At 29.0% G+C, this 15101-nt stretch overlaps 1 long non-coding RNA gene across 1 annotated transcript; it reads left to right on the top strand.

The window, feature by feature from the left end:
* Positions 1 to 10573: 10573 nt before the first annotated feature.
* On the top strand, positions 10574 to 12941 carry LOC130825407 (uncharacterized). Its single transcript, XR_009046893.1, has 3 exons — positions 10574 to 11502; positions 12269 to 12337; positions 12759 to 12941. It is a non-coding gene; the product is annotated as an uncharacterized LOC130825407 (long non-coding RNA).
* The last annotated feature ends 2160 nt before the right edge of the window (positions 12942 to 15101 follow it).

Here is a 15101-nt window from a genome sequence, read left to right as displayed (position 1 = left end):
TTTACACTAATGTAACTTCGATTGAAAAAATCGCTATTAATTAATGAACTTTGACGTTATATTTTGGAACTTGGGGTTGATGATCCTTTAGGTTTCAAGTATTATCTTACCGTGTTTTAAATTTTTGCTTAGTTTACGTTGAAAATCTATATCTAACTTGGCATTTGATCTAAGTCAACCAACCTGATTATGATAAATAATTGTTTACTAGAACCTTTTTTTTTTTTTTTTTTTTTTTGCATATGCCCTTACAAGTTGGAGTAAATACCAACTCTCGTAAGTTGGGTAAATATTTACAAGGTTTTAACTAAAATTAAGCTTGAGTAGCTTTACAAGTTACTTCCTCTATAATACACTTTGAGGCAAAGATTAAGAATTACTATAATCATTAAAATTGCATGGATGAAACTAAAAGAAAAATATATAGAGATAAGAATGAAGTAAAAAGATGAGAATATTTCCATAAAAAAGAAATAAAAATTATGATATACTCATGGGACATAAAGAGAATCTTATGACCACAAATAATTATATAAGTATTTTAGATATTTGTAAATGAGAATTATGGTCCTCCTTAGATGACGAGTAAGGATCAAGTCCACAAAAGTACACCTAAGTTTGCTATTTGTAAGTAAGTTAAGTGGGAGCCCACTAAAAATCATGTTTACACTAGTTTCATCATGTATGACACTATGAGTACCTGTTTGCTAGATAGCAACAACTAAGCTCGACTTCCCAACATAGAGATAATATGCTTTACTCTCTTGCTCATACTTTGTTCCAAAACTACATACATACATTGTGTCTTTGTCTTCCAACACTTTCTCTGGATCTGACGGGTCTATGGTCCTTAATGGGTCTTAAACAAAGTCTCTTTGATTGTCAAAATTGAACTTTTTGTGAGTCTTTTTGTATTTTTATAAGCAATTTATTATCGTATTACAAACACTTGTTCGAGTTCATGAAATTCAAATACAAAATAATTACTAAAAATTAAAAAAAATATTTATGCTTTCAATTGTTGTTGACGTCATCAATCTCAGTCTTCTCAAAATCTGTCCCCCACAGGACAGGTTCAAAGAACAAAACCACATGGTCAGCTTATGCTGAGTACACATTTAACATAACTTAAATCCTCTCACAACCCAACCAAAGTCTGATTATATATAACATCTAGCGGAAAAGTAAATTTTATAACATATTTACACAAAATGATTGAGCACTGCTTTCTGATCGTACAACGACTCTAACCTTTAAGTAGGTCATGTATCGACATGTAGTATTAGCGAAACAGACTGAGCTAGATACCATACTATAAATCTGAATACATTGCAGGTAGGATTTATTAATCATAACCTACAAAACATTTATTTTTGCAAACACAACACTGCATAAATACATTATAAAACATTTTTCTTTTCTTTATTTTTTGTTTTTATAAATCAAATATTTTTTTTTTGCCAAAACTATTTTCTTTCAAGATTAGAAATCATCATTCTATGGATAGAATTTTCTTTTCTGTTTTCTTTACTAAAACTTTTCCTTTCAAAGTCTTTAAATCACAAATCTATGAAATGGAACGAACTTTCTTTTCCATCGGGCTAGCTAGGCCCTCCGGATAACTATTAGACAAAGATCCCTAGTGTGCAAACCCAATATACGGTCAAACCGTAGCAGAAGATTTAAGTCCGAGGTACTGATCAACGTACCCCCAGCTATTATGCAGTGTCGAGATAATCCCGAAAGAGGTTCCAATTCCTTGAGACACCACAGAGGTAATCCCAACCGTTTCAAAACATTGAACTATCTATATCTTGTCTGTAACTATTCTATGATTTCAAGGTTCGAAAAGAAAATAACTTTCTATATTAGGAAGAACATCTCCTTATATTCAAACCATTCTCAAATAAAGTGAAATACATATCTTTGTAATCCCTTTCTGTAACTATTAAAGATTTGAGTAAGAAATCCACCCTTTTCAATATAACAAAACGACAATCTCAGTCAATATAATTCTTAATGAAGTCGAAATCTTCAATATAACCATATATGTGCTAAATAACTAAATATTAGACTTAACTGGCTAATAAGCTCTGTTTAACTTTAGTTTTCTGAAATGACAAGCTTTTATTCAAACATTAGTACAACTAATCCTATATTTTATATACTTAAACCACCAACTAATCCTATATCTTATTTACTTAATCCTATATCTTGATTCAATGTTCTTCTAATCTTTCTTATATTTTATACATAATCAATAATATTATATACATACTCGTAAACAAAATGATACTTATGAACAATGTAGGCATAGCTTTTATTTAATTTAGTCACTTTAACACATAATTTGTATTCATTTCTACAACTTAACTTAATTTTAACCATATGACTAACTTCATAGTTTACTTCACAATACTAAACGATAATCAACTCATTGTTCAAACAAAATAAAATCAACTCATATCCGAACAAACAAATAATTTATAAATCCAAACTAGCCACCCAAACTCATTATCTTAACTTTCTAACTTAATCACCTAATGCTTATATAACAAAGATCAATACATAACTCAACTAAACAAATCAACTCATAACCACAATTAACGAAATCAGCCCATAAAAATCTAACCAGAAAATGCTAGTCGTCATAGACACAATAAACCAACTCATAGTACTTGATTCATACTTATTTATTTAATATTCAATCCTTATCCATATTAAATCTAACTCCAACTCTTCCCGCTTCTTAAACAATTACAAGTACAATTCACTTTCAACTTTTGTTCATAATTCCATTTCTAATCAACTCACTATCTCTTAGATTATACCCACCTCAACGTAATTCTTCAATAGACCGACAACAAAAAGGAGTACTTCTATACTTCAATTTATAATCGTTTCACACCAAACACGTAAAAGCTCAATTTGCATCAAAAATCAATTTAATATTGAATAATACTCTACGATTAGCTCTTATCATGAACAACTAAATTTTGTTTCCCAATTTTCTTCTTACAATTCTAAATAAACCTAAACTAAAGTAAGACTAACTAAAATCTCAATCATCCATTTCTAATTTGATGCTAACAATATCAACTCTCAACAATTTACAACAATTTTTATCTACATGTACAAATTAAGTCCCATAAAGCTTATCTTGGTGGGTATACCTCAAATATCAATTTCTCCACTTTAGATTTAATTTACCAATTGCTAATTTAAGTAGCGTTTTTATCTTCAATTTAATCAATTAAAACCCAACGATTGCTAATTGACCTAATTTCTATAGTTTCCACATGATTCAAATATACTTTCTCCGTTCCATAATACCCGCTACATTTTCTATTTTTGGCAATTTTATATTACTTGCTACATTTCCGTTTTTGTAATAAAACAATCATTTAAAGTTCTACTTACCCCTATTTTTATCCTACTCTATACTCTATACTTTATAATAAAATACTATACTATACTCTATAAAGTAACCTAACAACCTATTTTTCCTTTTTATTTTTCAATTAACAATAATAAAATACTATACTCTATAAAATAAACAATCAACTACAATGTAGATTAATCACTTTTTTTAATCCCGTCCCCATGTAAATGTAGCGACTAAAACAGAACGTAGTAAGTAAAACATAAATTTTCACTTATTCAAGATTTAAATCAAGCAATTAAATTTGTTTGAGTGGGAGTGTACCTCAAGCATACAACTCTTTCAATGGCTAATTCCTTCCAACTATGTTCTTCTCTTCATTCTATTCTCCAGAAAACAAGAAAAATAAAACCCAAATTCTAATGAATTAAATTAGATTGAAAGTTCCATTTTAATGGGTATACCTTATTAATGGAGAAGAAGAATAAAAAGTGTGTGTTGGTCGCGTAAGAGATGCCACAGCTAGGGCACAGTTGACGCTGACGGCGGTGGTGGCGGAAGTGGCGGAGAAGCCGTTCATCTGGCTGACCAAATGGATTTAGACGGTGGGAAGGATACTTCCTCTATTTCTAGGTTGTGAAGAGGAGAAGAGGACTGTATAATGCTTCAACAAAGAATATGGAAGGGCTTATTGAAGAAAATGTGAAAAATGACGGTGAGTACTTTTTTTTTATTTTTTTATTTTTTTATTTTTTTGTTTAATCCTTATCTCATCCTTCTTATTATTATCATCATTATTATGTTTATTATGTACTACTATTTCTACTACTATTCATACTATTAGTACTACTACTTTTATTCTAGGGAGAAATGATAAATTGACCATTGACCTTAATATTTAAAGAATATTACTTTATTTTTTTATTTTATTTTATTTCCATTCAACTAATACTTATTTTATTTTATTTCCATTCAATTAATACTTCAATTTATTTTTTTTATACTATATTAGCTTTTTTTTTGTTGTTTACCTTCGTAGCTTTATAAACATACACCATATGGCTTCCCTAAAATAATTTCATACTAAATAAGTCTTTATTCAATCTAATAGTTTAAATATTAAATAAAATCTTTTAAACAACAACAAAATTTCAAACATTAATATTATCGATTAATTATGATAATCTTAGTTTAAATGATAATCAAGGAGGTTAAAATTATAAGTGTTACAGGGTCTGAGGGGCGGGTCTAGGGTCTGGGTCTCGAGGTCGGGTCTAGGTCCGAGTCCGGGTCTGCACCTTGAGACTCGGACTCGGACCCGTCAAATATTTTCTAGATCCAGATTCCACCCGGATTCGATGGGTCTCAAAAAATAAGACCCAGACCCTTATAGAAGAACCGATCCGAGACGGGTCCAACAAGGTCCTGAACCTATGACCATCCCTACTTTTAATGTTATGCTTGGGAGTGGTGCGTAAATTTGAACATTTAGATTGTCCCGAATTTAATGTGTGACAAATTTTTAAAATAAAAAATTTGAAGTTACGTATAATAGTTTAAAACTATTTAAGTTGAAAATTTGAAAATAATTTTTTAAAATTTGCCTTTCTCAACTTTTTTCATATAGAACTTCTTAATTGAAATCATTTGTGAGCAATCACGCTAATATTCTCGCACATTGAAATGGGGACTGTTTTCGTTTTAGATATGTAACAAAATTAATGAAACTTGTAGTGAATTTTCTCAAATATTTATGTATATGGTATTTGATAAATGACTTTTGAATTGATAATTCTGTTGATTTTTCGTTTTCGGCTTTTAAATTGGTTAAAAAGTAAAAGAAAATATTTGATAAATAGTTTTTTAGTCAGCTTAAAAGCTAACTTAGCTAAAATGAAAAAGTTAACTTGATTGGTTTTATCATTAGTTTTTGGATTATTAGCCCACTTTTTCAATAACCAATAAACATAATTTTACTAAGACTCATCTAACAAGCTTAAATGCTAACACTTTTAAATGGTAAACAAGCCAACTAAAAAATGATGGTCTCTTAATATAATCCAATTGCTTATTCAATAATATAATCCAATCAATAAAAGGTTAGAGAGGAACAAAACAACATACAAATTGTCACATGTCCAGAAAACAAACAACGAAAACAGCCTATTCATGAGGAAAAGGTTTAAATAGCCGGCTTGTCTTGTGAGTGATCGTGTCTTAATAAAATGATTTTGAAAGGAGAGTTTATAGTCTTATAATTTGTATAAATTAGGCATTTAGGCTATATAGACCATATGTAAAATAAATTTGAGACTATAAGTGATTACTCTTGTTTGAGACCGTCTCTCGATAAGACGATAAAAAAACAAAAAATACCTATTCTCATTATATGTATTACTTGGGCTACTAATTATCCTATTTGAGTTAGACTCACAAATAATAACTTATTTGTTGATTATGTCAAGGTCACAACTAATTAGGATTCATAGACAAGCATTTTGTGTTTAAAAATTGATTAATTATGACATGTCAGTATCATCATCATCAAATCAATATTCCATTTGAAATAAAGCGTGAGTGAGGATAAGTAATAGACAATTTATATTTATACCTCTCCAGAGAATTGGTTATAGAAATATGGTCAATTATAACATACTTCTTTTGGATTTTAATAGTTGCTACAGTTACAGTTTCTGTAGCAACTACTGTGCATCCACTATTTTTATTTAGTATATATTTCTTTATATATAATATAAAACATAGTCAAGTGGGATCTTATTTGATTCGTCATAATTAATATATATTTTCATAATATTAACTTTGTAGAGTTTTTTATCATATGAAATTAAAAATATTAAAGATTAAAATCTTACATTAGATAATGTGAAATACAGAAGTGTAACAACTATTAAAAATGAAGTGAAAATGAAGGGAAGTATAATAAGAATAATGTTTATCATTGAATCAATAAAGGATCACTATATGAATGAATAGATAAATAATTAAAACGAATTGAACTAACTTTTTATATATCAAAATAAACAACCAGTCAAAGAACATAATCGAAGTAGTTGTATATATAATTGGTTAAACTGTTTGTTTAGAATTTACACTATTTTTGTTTTAGTTTAGTTATTTATTTTTGGACTCATAACAAAGGTGAATTTTCGGTCCGATTATTCCCCATAGTCTAATGCTCTAGCTAAAGCTCAACTTTATCTAAACTTAAGTATAAAGGTAGAGTACTTGATATAATTCAACATTGAAAAATCAATTTATGTAGTGTTTGAAAACAAATATTTCATTTTAAATTATGGATTTCAATTATGAAATCATAAATGAAGAATTTGAAAATGATAAGGTTTGGGTAGTCATTCTCAAATTCCCAATTTTAACTACTTTAAAAACTATGGTGAAATTTGATCCAAATCTAAATTTAAAATTTTTTGATTTACCAAACAATAAATTTAAGTCAATTTCAAATTTTTAAATGAAATCATGGTTTCCAAACATGAAATTAATGAATTTTTTTATTTCAGATTTAGAATAATAGTCCCCTACGATTAAAAACTCAACTTTTATTTCAAGATAAGAATAATAGAGGAAATCGATCTTTTAGTTTAGTGAGAATTAAAACTCTGTTACGAGAGTGATAAAAAAACATTCAACCAACACTAGGTCAACTCCGGATCCTCTCCATCCCAATTTTAACCTTAATAGCCCATTATAAATCACTTAAAGAAAAAATATATAAAACTAAGCTTTTTTTACATACAAAAATTAGCTCATCAAAGGCATCATCATATTAATATACATAAGTACAAACTCCTAGACTACACCCAAAAAAGAAATTACACATATATGGTATACAAGTGATCATTATACTAATGTGTCCTATGTTTTCTACCTTAAATACGAGACAATATATACTAAATTACATTGCTAACTATTTTGTTACATTAATCCATTCCACACTAACCCAAAAGACATAAGACTATATAGGAGAAAAACAAAATAAAGGAGCTAAAAATATATATATTTAATTTGTTACCGTGTTTCTTGTAAATTCGCTACATTACGTGAATCGAAGTGAGAGTTTTTCAGATGTAGAGTATCAAATTCAAAGGAATATAGGAGTAAAATGAGACCAAAAATTTGAAGAGGAATCCAAACCATGATCAAATATGAGATGAATGCTTATGAAGATGAAGATGTAAAAGCATGGTGATGCAAATCTTAATAATACAAAGCTTTCCCCTTTGCTGCCTTGCCCATTTCTTCCACTTGTGAAATCTTGCACAAATGTGGTTTCCCATTTTCCTACCTAATAAAAGTATTTAGCTATTTTAATAGTTATAAAGGCTTGTATATCCTCATTAATGAAATTTCTTCTATTTATATAGAAATAATCATAAAACAAGAGATGGGTTTACTGTTGTCCAAACTATAGATTGAAATTATGGACCTTATGTTATGGACTAGATGTGATTAGTCCCCACAACATGTGTGACATTACTTAGAGGCTCCATTAGATGTTATTATTTGTAGTTTTGTAATGCACTAAAAATTGTTAGGGTTTAGATCTCATGCAAACATCCATAAATACAAACATATTTATGTGGCCAACAAGACAAGGATGATTATATTCCATTTTACATGCCTATTTTACATCCCTATTCTAATTACCGATCCGATATTAAAGTTTGTTACGCATATATCAGTAGAGCAAACGACACAATTGTTATAATTTTAGGATGGTAATCCTACCAATTTTAACCAATATAACGATTTTATGGTTGATTCTACTATGGAGTGATCCTATCACCAACTTAACTCGGTAGGTGCGATTTTAGAAAATAGAAACAAATGAATCTACAATTCAAATCGCGATTTAATAGCATTGCAATCATTATATTCAAAATGCATATACAACATTTATAAATAATTTTTTATGAAATTTTATAAAATGGAATCCTGTTGAATTAGTCCGATCGAATATAGGTCTTTTTATATTATAGGTTAAGGGATGTAAAGTAGTAGGTGAGGATCGAATCAAGGGCCTTATTTGAGGAAACTATTACTTACTCTAATTGAAATAAGATTTGCCTCTCTCGTTGGAGGGTAGGTGTTAAAAATGAATTACTAATAATTTTTTTAAAAAAAAAAATCATTGTAAGCATTGAAGATTATAATCCATGTCTTTTGTTATTAATTTACATATCAATAATTGTTACTCCAATATTATATAAAGCCCAATTGCAAACTTTATGCATGCTTAATTAGAGTAATAAATAATAATATATATACTCCTATATTGTGTAATCTTTAAGGGAGCAAGACAACATGCCAGCTACTCTTTTGTTTCTTGCCCTATGCTAGAGTTCTTGCAAAATCAAGCTAAAAGTAAAATTAAAAAAATCAAAATAAAAATAACATAACATATATAAATATTTATTTTAATGCGTGATTTGATAATACGGTTAATATTTGTATAATTTAAAGTTTAAAATATTAAATTGATTTATATTAAAATATTAAATTGATATGTGTAACATCATTTTTTTTAATTATAGGGCTAGATTCATTTTAGTTTAAGTATGTCTCAAAAAATACATACAATCATTTAATTTGTTGCTCTAAGGGTGAGTTTTCAATTTTAAGAAGTGAGTATCCTTTTTCATATACTTTTCTTTTGATGTAATACATGAATAAAACCATGCATGGAACTACCAAAATCATCATGGATTCATGTATTAGTTGTAGAAGACTTTTTTTTTCACCTATGCAATAAGATTTTAATTATCTTTAATCGGCTATCTATATATTATTGAAAATAGTAAATAGTAAAACCCTAATAAATTAATGATGATGAATGTTAATTGGCTTTACTCCCACATTGTAAATCATTAAATAATTTAAATAAAATTCAGCTTTTTAAATCTTAAATTATCATTCAACAATTACTTGAAATTACTATATACTTCTTAGTTTGTATTTTTGAAATATTTTACGATAACTAATCAATTTATTAAGTTATTTTTGGTAATTCTTATAATATATTACTCCCTCCGTTCCTTTTTGATCTTCCACATTACTATAACGGGTAGTTTCAAAAGTTCTTCCACTTTAGAATACTTTCTATTTTTAGAAAGTTTTTATCTCACTTTTACCCCTTAAAATCCCCCTTTTCTTTTAATGTACCCATTTTCTTTTATTTATAATTATTTTCTCTCTCATACTTCCAATACAATCATTACTTCACACTACTATTTAATTAAAATAATACCCACTACAACCTCATACTTCCAATACAATCATTACTTCCCACTATTATATAATTAAAATAATACCCACAACCAGCAAAGATTCTCTTTTTCTTAATCTTTGTGAAATACCCAAATAGAAAGAACAAATAGGAATGGAGGGAGTACTATATTATTTTGCAATAGCAATCGACTCTAAAAACCAATCACTATACCAATTTTGTAATATCATTATAATAAAATAAATAAATAATCAGAAAAAAGAAAATAAGTTAATAAAATATAAAATTTAAATGTCGCTACTTAAATAAGACATATAAAGAGAGTTGAGACAAATACCATAAATATTGAATACTAACTCCTTATCTCTAAGGGTATTAGCAAAAGTCTTATCTTACAATTAATTTGACAAACAAAACCCCACCTTATCGCCAAATCGTCTTCATAATTGACAAGCAATTCTATTATCTACTAATTTGTCTGGCAAAAAGTTTGTGGATGGAGACTTAATCCTATTGTTTTTGGCCCTACCTACTTGAGTTTGCTAGTGGATATAGACTTTGAACTCTTAAAAGCTTCTAACTACTAGACGATATTTTATTGTCTTAATATCGTTAAATGATTTTTATTTAATTAGAGTAAAATTTAAGATGATTGTATTAATATATGCAATTAATTTTTCTATTGTAAAAATTTAGTTTATTTAATTATTTTTTTTTTTTTGCCTAAGTATTTCAAATTTTCCACAGGGTTCAAGCACATTGCTATCACATTTCCATATATATTGCCCATTTGACACATACATAAAGAACCTCCTTTAGCTTGGGTTTGAGGAGTTAGTGGGTGACTTTAATTTAGATTTTGATGGAGGTAGGTCTGTTTTAGACATGATAAAGTGAGATAGAATCCGAAGAGGTCTTAAGTAGCGAAGTTAGAATTTTAGGTGAAAAGAATTTTAAAATTATAATACTTATTATAACATTTGAAAAATTAATAATTTAAAACGAGTAAATTTAAAAGAATTAATAATACAAAAATGACCTTAAATATACATTTAATTTCTTCCCTCTTTTGCCTTTGTTTATTTTGATTAAAATACACAATACCTTCCCTCCTCTCTCACTTCGATTGAACCCAAAAATAAGCCAAACCACACTCCTCAATTGAACACGTCAAAACCCAAGAAGACCTTCTTCCTTCTCGCCATTTCCTCTGAAAATGGCTGATTTTTGAATTCTTCTACAGTTGAGCAACCTTCTTCCTCATTCGATCCACTGATTTTCGAGTACAACCCTTGTAATCTTGATCTGAATTTTCAAAGAATTCAGCCCTAACATAGCCTTCTTCTTTGAAGCTTTTCTTCGAAAACCAGCAATGGCAGGATTCGCTTCTTCTTCTTCCTCTGACCTTCGAAAAATGCATCAGTATAACGTTTTTCTTCTTCAGTGTTGAATCGTGGGAAGGAGCAAGTGTATTCATCCTCAATCTTGACTTTTAGAGGTAAATTAATCATGGTGCTTCATCATAGATCTGTTTTCTTCGAATGTTGAACATTTGATACGGTTTACTATGATTTTTGAGTGCAATTCCATCATCTTGTTATGGATTTTCAGTCTTCCATTGAAAACCTAACTCCCGTCCATACGTGTAAATCCTAGTCTTTCATCCTCCCTCTGATTCTTCTCTATAGATCAAACAACAAATCAGCTAATCTTCGAACCAACTCAGAACCAGAATACTTCGATTCTTGGCCTCAAACAGCCGGCAGACAGCAGCGCACAGCCGCTCCGCCCCGGTGACGGACCTTAAACCGCTGCCTTCTTCCTTCTTGCCTTCGATTTTGAGAGAACGAAACAGGTATTGTGTTTTCTTCTTCTTCCTCTTTGTGATTATATACTATTGCAATGACTTATGCAACCAATTGATGATTCATGCTATTAAAAACCTGCCGTGGTCAACCTCTTTTCTTTTGTATTTTCTTTTTTTGTTGGACTTTACGTCTAATATCCTAGTGACGCAAATCCTTGTTTTCTTTTATTTAATGATTTTTATTATTATGTTCATCAAGGAGATTAGTGATTTCAAGAATTGTATGAGTATACTTGTTTATACCCATTTTGATGAGTCGTGTTGATTAGTGTTAGATTAATGGATATGGAGACTAAAAGTTTTTGTAAGAAATGTTGTTATTGATAAATATGGGTCAACGATGATAAGAACCTAATGGTGGGATCATAATTTTTAGTGCGAAATAATTTTAACAGTTAAATTTGAGGAGCTTATTATTCTTGGTGGTGTAATAGTCTTTTTGAATACTTTGATGGGTTAAAATGGTTATAATTGTTATTAGATGTACAAAGAGGATAATGAGTGGAGAATCTTTTAGGAGAATTAATTGTTATTAGATGTACAAAGAGGATAATGAGTGTGGAGAATCTTTTAGGAGAATGTGAACAATTCTAGATTCTTTAAATTTCTTAGAGATGACCTTATGACATGAGATGTTGGAATAATATGAATAAAGTCTTAATTAAGGTACGGTGACTAGGAGAGGAAGCAATAAGTTATATAGATCTAGATTGTAGTATCGAACGCTCTGATGTTGTGATTTGTTATGCTTCAGGAGGTGACATCATCGAGGAATCTTTCTGTTGATCACGGAAAATCAGATTAGCTCCTTGAAGCATCTTTGGTGAGTAGTAGCAGTCCTTTAAAGGGTCTGGCCAGACTACAATTTTGAAAATTGTTTTATTAAAGCTGTGAATTTTATAATGTTGAGACAAATTTGTTATGAATGATTATGTTGATATTGATTTGGTCAATGGATCTAGCTTACGAGCTAGTCATTGACGAAGTAGAGAGAATCTCCCTTACTCCCTATTTTGAGGTGAATTGTCATTTAAATATTGACTAGCCTCACCCAAGAGTGACATAGCCTTAGAGCTATGGATGCTCCTCTCAACTAGACTCTCTGTGCGCACATAAATCAAGGAAACTGATGTTGTTTTTAAACCTATGTGTTTGAATTACTGTGTTTTGTTGTTTTGGATTGTTACTTCTCATTCAGTTTAACATGAGCCCCCTGTTGTTTCCATCTTTTATATTGTTTACAGATCGAAACCGGTCGGGAACGAGAGGTTAGCAGTGATGATTAGAGTTCCATGGATGTTATATGAGCTGAACACGTGAGAATTTGTAGTTTTGTATTAGGCTTTGGTAAATGTATATTAGACTAGACTGTATTGGTTATGTTGGACTTTTATAGTGACTTTTATGATTACTTTATGTTTTAGATAGATGTTTGGATTGAGAACTAGCTGATTTAGCTGTGTTTTAGAACTAATGATCCCTTTGCACAAGTTTTGAAATTGAGATTTGAGTTTCTTAGGTAATAAAACCCGTGATGACCATGTATACTTAGCTAACGGTAAGTTGGATTGTTATATTTACATTGTTAAAAGATTTCTAGTTAAGGGGTTAATTATCGTCAAACTTTAACGGTATTTAAACATATATGTTGTGTTAAATATGTAACCAACAGGTATTATGATTTTCATGTATTATTAAAGTAATTTTGAGTCAAATATATTATACTCTCTCAGTCTCACTAATTTTGCCCCAAAGGCAATTGGTAAGAATATTTTAAAAAGTGAGTAAAATGATATTTTATGGAAAAATTTATAGATGAGATGAAAATATAATTAAATGTATGGATGAGAACTAAATAAAGAATGTGAATTATGACAAAAATAGTAATGGGATGATTTCATTCTAATAGTTGTAATACATCTTTTTAGTCAAAAATTTTTATTGGTGTTTCTAAAATCATTCTAACTCACCTCAAATTTCATATGGCCTTTCTATTTACTTATTTTACTCTTCATACGAAGTGCGTATGGGTATAGATTGTCCGTTAATTTTTCTCACGCAAACCTTGCTTTCCAGCAAGATAATGGGTATGATGATAATGATGGTGAGTCTCTTCATATTTTTGTTAAATTTCATATGGGCCATGAGACTATAAATGTCAATGAGTCAATACAATCGCAAATGTCTCAAAATCAAGTCAATTAAAGTTCGAACAATACTTATAGGTCGAATAGACCAATGAGCTCTAACAAAAGATTGACACTCATTAAATAAACGAGTCTGAATTTAAATAACTTGTTAGTTCAGCCTTGATTATGCTCCGAACAATTATTTAATTATTTATTTATGAATTTGTTCTAAATTGTTTGAAAGTTAGAACAATATTTTCAAAAGAAAATAATCTATTTAAAAGTAACATATACCATCTATTTCTTCAAATGTAGGTTAAAAAAGTTGTCGATGATTCATGCTAGCTCAAATAAACTTGAATGAAGTTTGAGCTTGAATTCAAACGAGTCAAACATAAACGTTGAAAAAGTTAAAACAGTCAAATTCAAACAAGTAATTTAAAAGCAGCAAACATTAAATATAAATATCTATCAACTATTTCATCTTATTTTATTACTTGTTACTTAATTTTTTAGTTTTCTTGCTATTTAATAGACTATTTTGATCCTTAATGTTATGATTGTGTATTTTACTCTCTTCTTTTTTTGTTTGTCTGCCTTAGTATAACGGATAGTTTTAATTTATTTGGTTATTATAATATAATTTTCATTTTGAGAAATTTTTTTTGCATGACAATATGTAACTATATTTTGCGTGAGTATTTTAAAATACATGTAACTAGGAACAATTGGTGCAAATAAATAACTAAATAAGAGCAGAGCAAATATAAAAAAAAACACGATAATTAGAGGAAATATTTGGTCATTTCATTTTGATGGAAATGTAGACATTGTAAACCATAAACCACGTGAACATGGGACCTTACTTTTGGAAATTTTTATAAAAAACATTTTTTTATGGGAATAGAAATCAAATGATTGTTTTGAGAATTATTTTGGCTTTTGGCCTATATAATAGTCAATAGTCAGTAATTAATTTTTTTTATGAAGATAGATGACTTATAATTAGCAAAGAAATCAATATTACCAACTAGTCTAATATGTCAACTTAATCGGTCAATAATCAACTACCAACAACTAATATTTAATCGCCAAACACCCCACTAGCTATCTATAGTTCTTATTAGTCGTTACTCTTGCACAATAAGTACTATTCATCGAGTAATAATGTTTTACTTTTTATTCTTTGTTTATCTGAAAAAAACATTATCAGACCAGATTTCTTAATTACAACCTACTATATAAAAATTTAGCAAGTAAAATTCCATAATCCTTATTGTATCCAAAGTTTTTTTTTTATTCTTTTGGTAATCCTATAATTTCATATTGGTTTGCACAATGACATTATTCACAAATAACATTAGTTTTTCTCATCTAATGTCTCGTTAATATTCAAAACACCAAATTCTCCAATAGTATGCATAAAACCTCAAACTGGTGTGACTTTTAATCTTCTAA

This window comes from Amaranthus tricolor, chromosome 10, assembly GCF_026212465.1.
Source record: "Amaranthus tricolor cultivar Red isolate AtriRed21 chromosome 10, ASM2621246v1, whole genome shotgun sequence".
Classification (NCBI taxonomy): domain Eukaryota; kingdom Viridiplantae; phylum Streptophyta; class Magnoliopsida; order Caryophyllales; family Amaranthaceae; genus Amaranthus; species Amaranthus tricolor.
The sequence above is the reverse complement of the archived record's forward strand: the minus strand, read 5'-3'. Positions and strand labels throughout refer to the sequence as shown.